We start from the raw sequence: 13,033 nt of genomic DNA, 5'->3' as shown, positions 1-13,033 counted from the left end.
ATAATTATTGTGAGGAATAATTAACATTGACATGTGATCAGACAGTCTCTTCACATATATTATTATTATTATTATTAAAAGGTGATCTGTGCAACTTTGTCATTCAGGACGTTTGTATCAAACAAGTAGCCCTTCGTACTACTCAGTACCCTTGAAGTAGCTCTCAGTTTCAAAAAGGTCTGTGACCCCTGCTATAGTGTATCCTAATCATTATGAAAATAGGCTGTAAGCTTCAGCTTCCACATCAACCTGTGCATCACTGCTAAAGGGGGTAAATACAAGGAAACAATTCACAGTGTCTTCACATCTCTGCTACAGCTTCATCACAAAACAACTCTAGTAGAGCAGCAGACCTGGTGGTAATTCACCTTTACGGCCTATGAATACCAGACTAGTTTCACTGTGAGAGTGCCCATACTGAATCTCTCCAGGGACATCTATAGTGTCAAGACTTCAGTCTGCAAAGCATCTCGGTTTTGATGTTAAAACCCAATGTGCTCTCAAGGCAGGGAAAACGCTGAAGGAGGTTTTTTTTTTGTTGAAGATAACAACATCGCTGCAGGCGATTCTCATCTCAGCTCATTACAGACTTGATGTTCTATTTGATCCAAAGTTTTGCAGACTTCTCTGCATCTTACTAGCACCACGTTGTTTGACCAAAGAAAAACACAGAAATTGGTTGATTTAATTGACAGATCTGTAAAACTGAGTTTCTCTACAAAGAAACACATAAAAGCACCACTTCAAATCTTGTGTTTACCAGTAGGTAGGGCTGGGCAATATGGCCAAAAAATTAGATCGCGATATTTTTAGGCATAATCGCGATACACGATATATATTGCGATATTTTCAAATATCCTCTAAGCGCTTCATAAATGATCGATTTAACCCTTTGATGCATTCAATCACACCAATATGATGATTTTTGTAGTCCCTGCAGCACACTGTATGTCTGCATTAAAACCTTCTTGTTTATATTCATTAGTGGATTCTATCGGAACAATTTTAATCACAAATTAAATTGAACAAAACAGTATCCAACAGTATTCACTTTAACCAACTAGTTATCTGGCAATACATATATTTTGATAAATGGTGTGTAATAAGTGTAAAGTAACTTATTGTTATGTTTACCAGTAAGCTGTTATAACATTACTGATAATAAAAATTATTATTTTCCCAGCAGTGTAGAAAGACTCACCAATCGCAAGGTGTAGCCTGTGGCCAAAACTGTCTGGTCCACTTATTAAGGCTCACAGCTTTGGTTCTGTTAGTTGAACGGTCCGATCGGTAGTTGTGGAGAAGTGGGTCACCTCTGTCAGCTGGTAAAACAACTTTTCTCTCACTGAAATGTAGAACTCCGGTAGAGCTTTCGCCGCAAAAAAATTGCAACCAGGCATATTTTGGATCAAGTGTCTTAATGAGTCTTTTGAATCTGGGCTTTTCAAGAACGCTAACCGGCTTTGTGATGTAGGTGTTAACAGCGGCCGGGATTTCTTTGCATTTTGCACTACTGGTCATATGGAATTGCTTTGGAAAGTGAGGAAGTCAGAGTCATTTGCTTCTGGGCTGGTTCTGGTTGCTTTCGTCGTTTTCTCTTCTTCCGCTTTCTCCAGGCTTTCTCTCTCCGCTGCGTCCCTCCGAATACAAAAACACGCCGGTTGAATACATCACACACACTCGCCCAGGAGAGGTCTGGATGGGGGCGGAGTCTGTGATGTATGTGTGTGTATGTGTGTGTGTGTGTGTGTGTGTGTCTGTGTGAGGGAGCCATAGGAGAGAGGGAGAGAAGGAAATGCCAAAGTGAGTCTCATGCCGGTGACAATTTGTAGTCGATTTTCGTGATTTCATTTACACACCGCGCGTGGGACAAGCTGCGATACATCGACTATATTCTATGTATCGCCCACCCCTAACAGTAGGGATGCACCAATACCGATACCAGTATCGGGTCCGATACTGTACTCACGTACTCGTACTCGCAAAACTGCTCCAATACAGTGACACCGATACCACTTTATGGCAGCGTGAAGTCAACCTCTCGTCAATTGAGCAGGTAGCGTTAGGTGGGGGAGCAGTCATTTCAGCAGTTTGGAGTTATTTTACGCTAAGCGATGAAGAAAAAAGCAGAACAGTCTGCAAACTATGCACTGCTAAATTGTCAAGAGGAGGAGTGAAAAGCAGCACATTTAACACAAGCAATTTGATAAAACATTTTAAGAACCGACAGGACGCAGCATTCAAGGAGTTTGCTAATGCTAGCAGCGGGAAACAGCAAAAAACAACTTTGCAGCAAACACTGGAGAAGCGAGACAACCCACGGGCGGTAAAAATAACAGAAGCCCTTACCCAGTACATTGCTCTTGATGACCAGCTTCTGTCAGTTGTTGATAATACGGGATTTCGCTGTCTTGTTAGTATACTGAAGTCAAAGTATGAGATTCTCAGCCGACGCCACATAACAGAAACCGCATTACCAAAGCTGCATGACTTTGTGAAAAAGCACATCAACTGCCTATTGCAGGACATTTCAGCCTTCAGTTTCACCACTGGTATTTGGACTAGCAGTGTCTGCCCAATGTCTCTCATCAGTTTAACTGCGCAGTGGATTAATGAGGATTTTACTCTGCAGACAGTTGTTCTACAATCAAAGCAGTTTCGGGGTTCGCACACTGGCTAAGCCATAGCAGGTGCTCTTGATGATATGCTACAGACGTGGGGCATTCCAAAAAGTTCTGTTCACGTTGTGCTCTGGGACAATGCCAAAAACATAATAAAGGCGCACCGCCTCTTATGCAGGACTCCCCAGCCTGCCGTGTGTCGCTCACACCCTCCAGCTGGCTGTCAACGAGGGTCTTTTGGCACAGAGAAAAACTCGTACTCTGTATCGGCGAGTACCCAAATGTAAGTACTTGTACTTGTACTCAGTCTGAAAAAAAAGTGGTAGCGGTGCATCCCTTTTTACCAGAGACGTGCTCATAAGTTTCTTAAGAATAAGCCATTCAGCATGAAAAAAGCATAAAAAATGACTCACTCATCTTCAACCTCTTATCCGGGGTCGGGTCGCGGGGCCAACAGCTCCAGCAGTGGACCCCAAACTTCCCTTTCCCGGGCCATGTTAACCAGCTCTGACTAGGGGATCCCGAGGCATTCCCAGGCCAGTGTGGAGATGTAATCTCTCCACCTAGTCCTGGGTCTTCCCCGTGGCCTCCTCCCAGCTGGTCGACTAAGAGGTGGTAGCCCTACATAGTTCCTAAACTTCTTTACACATGCACAGTAAAGAACTGCCTGAACGCACTGTCACCTGTCATAAATAACAAAAACATGTGGACCTAAAGAATAATTCAATTCAATCTTCAATTCAATTTATTTATATAGCGTAAAATCATCAACAGAGGTTATCTTGATCATATAGATCAGGTCTGGACCATACTCTATAATTTACAAACACCCAACATTCCCCCCCATATATAGAGCAATATAAGGGCTTTTTTTTTTTAACGCCCTTTAATTTCTTTAACGCATTAACACAGCTTGCGATTTTTGAGAGGTAGCTGTCTTGGTTTTAAGGATAGAGAGGAGATACGAAACTAGAAAACCTAAGGAATCCATTGGTACCAACTATGTCATACTAGCTTGTCGGGAAGGAGGTTAAATAACGCTCCAAACTTACGCTACATTTTTGGCGAGGAAAAACTGTCATTGCCATTTTCCCTTTCTCTGACCTCAAGATATGTGAATGAAAATGGGTTCCATGGGTACCCACCATGGATGTATTAAGAGAACTGGATACAGCGTTAGAGGCGGGGCCTCGTTGATTCCTATGAAAGTTGCTCAGTGGCGCATGAAGCCTAAATGGCTCCACTTACGTCTGGAGAAGTACCTGGATCTTGGGCACATGGAACATGAGCATTAGCGTCTGCTCGGTCACATGACCCGGTCACGGGGTCCCAACGTCACGCCGTCGTCATGGCTTGCGCTCCAGCCTCGGTCTGGGTCTCACTCACATGAACTAAGGAAGGGAAATAACTCTGGTTTGGCTAATAGTGCATTTTACAACTTTAAAAACTAATTTTTTTTAATGAAGGCTATTAGAGTGTTCATACTGGGTAGTTGATTCACCTCAAAAAAAATTATCCGCTGAGTTACAGACGTCTCTTTCCCGATGTAAGTCTATGGGAAAAGTCTTTTTTGGTCCCAATGGCATCACTTGACAGACACGGAAGTTACAGTACCGCCATTTGGCCACTCGAAAGTTGGGATCAACGACCGGCACTCTTCCTGGGGGCTTGGTACCCACGAGTCTCCCCTTTACAGACATGCCCACTTTATGATAATCACATGCAGTTTGGGGCAAGTCATAGTCAAGTCAGCACACTGACACACTGACAGCTGTTGTTGCCTGTTGGGCTGCAGTTTGCCATAATATGATTTGAGCATATTGTTTTATGCTAAATGCAGTACCTGTGAGGGTTTCTGGACAATATCTGTCATTGTTTTGTGTTGTTAATTGATTTACAATAATAAACATACAGTATACATGCTTTTGTATAAAGCAGCATATTTGTCCACTCCCATGTTGATAAGAGTATTAAACACTTGACAAATCTCCCTTTAAGGTACATTTAGAACAGATAAAAATGTGCGATTAATTTGAGATTCATCGCGATTCCATATTTGAATTGGTTGACAGCCCTAATATAAACATAAACTTAGCTAAGTCCACCTATAACACACTATTCAAAGTATACATACACTTTTGTATGAACTTAAATAATATTAGAACATGTAAGAACAACATACAAAACGTACCAAATACAAATAATGTGGCTCTTACACAGTTCCTGGTGCAAAACTGCAGAAACACTTTTTAAATTAAACAACAGCAGACTACAACATCGGACTTCTACTCACTGCCAAAGAAACAGTCTTGATACAACCTCCAGTTTGGCGTGCGCTCTCATGCAGAACAAGTTAAAGTGGATGCTATGGTGAAATACTGTACATGAATATCCGTAAAGCATGAGAGGGGTGAGCACCCACACTCTGTACCTGACAGCACTATGAAGTGTGATTCTTATTTGCCCACCTTGTTTGTGTTCACTGAATTACGCAAGATGGGAATAACCTGCAGTCTATGCCTTGAGGTATTAACACCATCACTGCCACATGAGGGGACATTTGGTGTTAGTTATAGGAGGACAGCAGGCATTAACCCTGAGGCTGCTGTCAGGATAAGAGGAGCCAGGGTTACTGAGTGGATCTGAGGTCTTCAATCAGCTAAGCAGACACCATCTAACCATCTCTTTACTCACTGCCGTAAATTCTCTTCTTGGATGGACCTGCACAAGACTACACAGTCGATGATTGTCTTTCCTCTCTGACATTCCAATAGGGCGCCCCTTCTGCCCTCCAAACATGAACAGACACGGCAATAAGACTAAGCACAAACATCCCGTCCTTCATTGTGCACAATAACAGAATCTCACCATGAGAGTTCCATGATATGTGAAGAGACTGTTGAATGAAAAGCAAAAACCAAGCAGAGGATTTACAGGATTACAGTGTAGGTTACCTTTCTGGTATGCATAGCTGAGCTGAGGTTTTCAAATGACAGGCTTCAGAGTATTTCTGTCACAAGTATGATTTGACCAGACTTGTCTGTCCAGTGTGCATGCAACACCATCAGAATGTGAAGCCCTGAAGGTGGCCGTCACCTTGTCTAATGTCTATCAGAAAGGAGCAGTCAGTGGCAGTCAGTGGACTAACTCCACTAACTCCTGGTGTGTTTCCCTTTCTTCAGCTCAGTTTGCTCAAATTTCTCAGACAGACATATAGAGAGCTCCAGGGATCACGTATTTTGTGGGCCAACCAGCAAGTTAGCATCGCCCTGGTTCCCTCAACAAAAAGCCAATGGGATTTTTCCATTGGGTTTTGGATTACTGCAGAAAATCAGCTCTGTGGCAAACACATATTTATGATACTTACACCTTTTGTTCAGCAAAATAATCTCCAGTAATGAACACCACTTTATGATTTTTTGAACCGTGAATGCAATGGCCAGTAGTAAAAAGCTAACGTTAGGCTATAAATCAACTGCATCACGGTGACATGAGCGAAACTATAAATAACGAGGCTGTAAAGGAGGACGAGTCGGCGTGATGTCACTAGTCTCATTTAGCCACTTGATGGCAACCACCTTTTTTTAAGACACATTAAGGCTTCAAAATTCATGAGTGGGATATTTATTGATGCATTTTATGTCGTAGAACAAAACATTAAAATCTCTTCAGCTTGTGTTAACCACAAACCTTATTTCAGGCATCTAACAAAAAAAACATTCAAAAAACCCATTGACTTCCAGATGAGGAAACTGGAAGTGCTAAAATACTAACTCATTTCTGGGTTTTAGGACTCATTCCTGCAGCACTCTATTATCTATTATCTATTATCTTAGCATCTAGTGATGCACCATTGGTATGTAAGAAAATATTGATACACATGAGTATCGCGATATTATGTTGTGCAAACTGTATCGATTCTCCAAAACACTGTATCGATTTTGAATTAACCTCTTAAAAATCTGACAGCCCAACAGATATGTGAATGTGAATGGGTTCTATGGGTACCCACGAGTTTCTCTTTAACAGACATGCCCACTTTTGGCTATTCTAAAATGGCACATTTCTGGTCTGTCTTCATACTATGACAGTATTTCTGAAATTAAATTAAAAAAAATAAAAAATCATAATATATTGCCTTGCTTACAGTATTGCAATATATCGCAATATATTGAATCGTTTCCCCTTTATCATGAATATATATCATATCGCCAGATTCTTGCCAGTACACAACCCTAAAGCACCACAAGATCAGTGAACATATCCCCCAAACTTCCAAATGTTAGTTGTATTTGCAAGGCTGCATTAGCATACAGTACACCCACCACCCTTTTCCACAGTGACAAACTCTCCTGCCTTTTGCTTTACACCACCAGTGACATCTTAAAAGCTCTATCAAAACCAATGTCGACCTCATAGTCTGGGTTTCTTCATATATTGTATGTTTACAATCTATGTATCCTGATTGTCTTTATTGTAACTGTATTAAGTTGCTCTATTTCTGTTCATCTATTGCATGTCTGTTTGTCCAGGGATAGGGATCCCTCCAGTTGCTCTGCTGAGGGTTCTTTCATTTGTACCCCATTTCAAAGATATTTTTGGGGGAGTTTTTCCTTATCCCGATGTCATATTCTGTACAGATTGTAAAACCACTTGAGGCAATTTTATTATTTGTGATATTAGGCTACATTTTAAATTGACTTGACTTCAAGTGCTTTACAAAACATGAAATGACTCCTTGCACATTTTGTGCCACCGCCTATAAATAGCGAGGTTAAGCGAGAGGCATTTTCTGAGACTGAAAAGTACAAAGTGAAGAAGCTCAAATCTCCTCCCTTTAGGAGGGGACACACGGAGAGGGAAGCGGACTAGTGTTTTGGGGGTATTTTGACTTCTTACCGACCGCACGCTAGCGGGTATAGCAGACATATACCACAGGGTACCACAGGGCTCCAAAGGGCACCAAAGTGTACCAAAGGGTTCCACAGGGTACCACAGGGTACCACAGGGCTCCAAAGGGCACCACAGGGTACCACAGGGTTCGACAGGGTTCCACAGGGCTCCAAAGGGTACCAAAGGGTACCACAGGGTTCCACAGGGCTCCAAAGGGTACCACAGGGTTCCACAGGGTACCACAGGGCTCCAAAGGGTACCACAGGGTACCACAGGGTACTACAGGGTTCATGTGATGGGACTAGTTGTTTAGTTTACACGCAGCACAGGTGACGAAAAGATCCACAAAGAGGCGTTTAATTGCGACCAACCTGTGGCACACACACTGTGGCACGCACAGCACTCAGCTCCGGGAACGAACCAGCGAGGTAACAAGCAATGCAAATGCAATATCAGTCAAAACATGGACCAATTGTAAAGAAATGCACGTAAGCAGTGAGCTGCCACAGCTAGCATGAGGGATTTCTAGCTCGTTGTAGCACGTAAGCAGCAGCTGTTCGGTAAATCCCTCCGGAGCCGGTCACTCACTCACTCTAACGGTTCATCAGCTCCTACTCACCCCGCTAGTGGACGGCAATGTAGTCCTCACACACAACTTCCCCCGGGGTCGTCTACCGGTACTGGTTCATCACACCGCCGTCGGTGACCTGTACGGGTGTCGGTGTCAGAGTGTAACCGTTAGCTGTCCGACCGAGCGACGCTTCGTCTGTCAGTCACTGTGCCGAGCCGGCTGTCCGCTCCGCCGCCATCTTGGTTTGTGATGGGTATCCGCCGCGCGTTCACGAACACACATGTACGCGCACACACGCACACACATGCACACACACTAGGTGTCAGTTTGACATCACAGCAGCAGCCTCTCAGCAGGAAGGATCTCACATAATCTACCTGATGCTGACAATATGACCTCAACATCATCTAATTAAGTTATAATTAATACTAAACTATACTTGAACAAAGTCAACTGGCCTAATTCTGATCTTCATTAGTGACCCATCATTGCACCAGTTTATTATCAACACATTTGACTACCTTGCTGTTTTATACCATTTCTAAATAATAATAAGTCATAATTTGCAATAAATCACATAATGTTCGCCTGAAGGTGACCTGCCTCCTCAGCAGTTGTGGAATGCAACTAAGTAGCCTACATTTACTCAAGTACTGTACTTGAGTACACATTTGAGGTAGTAGTTACTTTGCAATATAAGATTCTTGCACAAAAAAACATGTTAAACATAATAAAATATGATGTTTTGTTATATATTAAACTACTCAACCGTGGCCTATATACCTAATTTCTCACTATTTTCAGAAATTACAAACCAAATAAACAATCAATCAATGGAGAAAGTGAACAGATTATTCCATAATGAAAATAATCGTCAGTTAATAGTTCATAATGCACTCCACCTCAACCAACAACAGTAAAATCCCCAAATCCCCCCTCCCATGTTTCCTTTTCTTCTCGTCTCTGGAGCCAGAACAGCTTTATAAGGTGATAAGTATATCAGAGTTTGTGATTTCAGCTGGTTATGGAGTACTTCTGCCCTCTAGAGACCAAAAATCTACAGCTTTAACTATTGTGATTTTGGTTTGTAATTTGGAATAATAGGAACAAATTTGCGTCCACTCACAACTTGGCATTAACTTCATATGCAGTCGCACCGCCTCTAAAATTAACTTCTAATCAGTTCCTTTTCAGTGTAAACACACTTTAAGTGTGCTGGGCAACTGCCACCAAATTCAGCTCGCTAAGCTGCTGTTCAGGATCAGCAGGTACTGTAATTATTCATGTTTCTTTGAACATTAACTTTTTTAATAATGTGTAAGCCTGGACTCCTGACATCATAAAGTGATGTAGATGTGATTCGGCTGCTCCTGCATCAGAGGGCTTGGGCTGCATATTGTTTCATAATGCACATTTTTCATATAGAGTTTAAAAAAAAAAGTGTCACACTTAGAGTGCAAAGTTTCCACATCTAATGATTATTTTTTCACATAACTGGGTTTAAAATGCATTTGAAAAATTCAGGCTTGTGTGCAAACTCTTCACAGATGAGTCTCGATAGTAAATTCAGGGGAACTTGATTTTTAAACATGCAAACATACTAGATGTATGATAATGTGATAAAAAAAAAAAAAGTCCAAGCAAAAGTAATTTTACAAAGGACTCTGCAAAATGCAAAAAAAAATCAAATAAAGTGTTTGACACATTGCCCTATGTTAGAAAATGGATTAGATGGAAATGTGTATGAAATATTTTTCTGCCTGACTTTGTAGGTCATTAATGAATGTCAAAGAGATCGTTAGCAGCAAAAGGTTGGTTTTGGATTGCATCCAAATCCCACTCCAAAAACACTTTGTGAGCTTTGTGACTTTGGAAGCAGTGCATGGTGGGAAATGTGTTTCTGCACCTCTATAACAATATCTTAACAAGCTGCCTGATCTGGTTTGCGTCAATAAAGTGAGTAAAAGAAAGCCTTAAGCCGTGGGCACACTGCCAGCATGAGGCTCGCGTGACGGCAGCGTCGCGTCGTGGCTGCGTGATGCACACCGCACTAGACGCGAGTGGGCTGCCTGTCGGGAGCGTGTCTGCTACCTGTCAGCTGTGTTTCTGATGCTGCTGACAGCCCTTTATTTCTACATAGAGTTTGCCTTTTAATGGCCATTTAACTTCATGATAAATATAATTTATATTTAATTTAGACAGAGAAAGGTTCAGAAACGTGTGGTAATTAGTAAATAATAGTAATAATCCACAATTAAAACTCAGTACTGTATTCATTTATGATGCTTTCCAAGTCACTGCTTGTTCCACATCACTGTCCGGCACATATTTCAGAATAAAAGCCTTGTGTTAACAAATGAAGGAATTCTGTGCAAAGAAAACCCGCTTTAGGGCTTTTATTTCGAAATGAAAGCAGGAAGTGTTGATTTAAACCCCAAACTTTATCAATTTTTTGAGCCCCCAAAGTGACTGCGTGTTCCAAAGCACTGACTGCTCATATTTCAGAATAAAAGCCTCGTGTTAACAAATGAAGGGATTCTGTCTATAGAAAAAACGCCTGAGGGCTTTTATTTTGAAATGAAAGCAGGAAGTGTTGATTTAAAAACAAGTTTACTTAACTTTACTTTTTTTTCATCTCCGTAACATATTCTACAGATAAACCTCGAAACTGTAGTAAAGTCTTGCTGGTATGAAGTTAATATACAGTCACTAGATCACTTTCACTGTCTGTGACATATTCTACAGATGTCTAGACATGGAAACTGTAGTAATCTTGCTGGTATGATGTTCATATACAGTCAATAGATCACCTTCACTGTCTGTGACATATTCTACAGATGTCTAGACATGTAAACTGTATTATGTAGCTGATATGATATCCATATACTGTCAATAGATCACCATCACTGTCTGTTGCTGCTGGGACACGCAGCTGAGACGCGAGGGGCTCGCGTGTAAAATAGGCGACCCTTCTATTCTATAAAATGACGCGCGTCTCATGCGGGCAGTGTGTCCACTCTAACCTGTTAACATGGACGCCGAAATAAAAAACAACACGCCACGCCAGACTCACGCGAGCCTCAAGCGAGCAGTGTGTCCACCACTTTACAAGGAACATGTTAGTGTTCAAGACATCAGGCATAGAGACTTGAAATGCTCAGTTTGGGTTTCAAGTTAAGGTTTGATCAGTTTTCCTACAATGAGGAAAAAATACAAAATTATCTTTTTATTCGTGGTAGCCTGAGAGGCTTTACAATGTGGAAATTATTTGTCGGTTTATTCAAATAATGTTCTTTAATTAAACCCAATGATGCACCAAATCCCACACGATCACAAAAAACAATGATAAACAAAAACATTGGAAACAAGAAAGGGGAGAATATGGAATCCCATCTCTGGTTGAGAACCCCATGGGGCTCAGTAAAATCCTCTCACTCCAGGATAAAAACATTCAAAATAACAAAGAAATATTAGACCCAGCAGTGAGAGAAAAATAAATGTATAAATCACAAGAAAGGCAAGCAATAGAAATTACAATAATTCTGATGGTGATAATCATAATATCACAGGCAGAGTGAAAGTGTGGGCAAAAGGAATAAGGAAGGTGTTATTTATAGTAATAATCTGAAGATTTCCATTCAAATAAATGTCTGTTAATATAAGTCACTATCTATTGCTGAATGAGGTGACTAAACCTATGACCCACTGATGAGAGCTCTTGTATTTGCAGTATTATGAACTGGGTGTCTATGGCGACATTCCCTGGTTTAGGGTTAGGTTAAGAATATCATGGTCGGACTAACACTCATACGATTTTGTTGACCAATCAATTAGTTGATTTAAAGCTTCAGTAGGCAGTATATTTTGGCGTCATTGGGCAAAAAATCCCATAATAACCTTTCAGCATATTGTAATTCAAGTGTTCTGAGAGATAAACTAGACTTCTGTTCCTCCTCATGGCTCTGTTTTCAGGCTTTGGAAAAGCCGGTGACGGGAGGACAATCGCAGGTCATTTCACAGAGAGGAGCGTTCCTATTGGCTGTGCTTAGGTCATGTGAGTGGTGCTTAGTATTCCTCAAGAGAATCTCAACATGGCTTCCGGGTCACAAACTTTCTCATTTTACAGCTAAACCGTGCACTACAAGATGATTCTGAGAAACATCTGAGGAGAGAAATAGGCATTAACGTAACAGAATATTGATTCATATTTAATCAACGCTGCCTTGTTTGACCGTTTGATCGGCGTTCGCGAGTGATTGACAGCTGGTTCTCAGTGACAGCAGCTGGACGGCAGACCTCAGATCAGCTCTGACTGGTTCTTTCCTCCCGTCTGTGAAATCTTGCAGATGCCATTAGAAGCACCGGAGGACACAGAGGCACATGATCTTTTCAGATTACCTATTTCATGTACTACTGTCATGACAGAGTGACCATTTTTAGAAAAATAACTTTTTTTAATCATATTTGCTTCCGATCTCACCTACTTCAGCTTTATTCGACAGATCTGTAAAATTGAGTTTCTCCACAAAGAATCACACAAAGCACCACTTTAAAGGGACTGGTTTGTAAGAATCAGAAATGTCTTGTTAACAGCGACACCTGTTGCCATTAAGTCAACGAAAGTCAATGTCCTGTTGCTGGCACTTGTGCTCGCTCTACATAGACATGAAGGAGCATTGCTCAAAACAGTGAGGCGACACACGTCAGCTAAAAGCACAATATCACTCTATATTGTGTTGGCTTTTCCTGCCTCAGCCTCCGACCGCAGCCGGAGGGAACAGGGGAGCCAGCAGAGTTTTGGTCGGAGACGATAACTGTAAGAGCCACAATGCGTGAATATAAGTTAAATTGCAAAACATGCAAAATTCATAATTTCTAGTTATTGCAGCTGACTTAGGTAATGTTTAAATAGGTAAAGAGACAAATCCATGTATATTGAATTTTGATG

At 41.4% G+C, this 13,033-nt stretch overlaps 1 protein-coding gene across 1 annotated transcript in view; it reads right to left on the bottom strand.

The window, feature by feature from the left end:
• Positions 1-8,411, bottom strand: part of LOC119501348 (C-myc promoter-binding protein-like) — a 155,326-nt gene extending 146,915 nt beyond the window's left edge. The window contains 1 exon segment of the mRNA XM_037791674.1: positions 8,134-8,411. The gene's annotated coding sequence lies outside the window, so the exon portion shown is untranslated.
• Positions 8,412-13,033: the final 4,622 nt, after the last annotated feature.

Source organism: Sebastes umbrosus, chromosome 2 (genome assembly GCF_015220745.1).
Source record: "Sebastes umbrosus isolate fSebUmb1 chromosome 2, fSebUmb1.pri, whole genome shotgun sequence".
Lineage (NCBI taxonomy): Eukaryota > Metazoa > Chordata > Actinopteri > Perciformes > Sebastidae > Sebastes > Sebastes umbrosus.
Note: the sequence above shows the minus strand (reverse complement) of the source record. Positions and strands in the feature narration are given on the sequence as shown.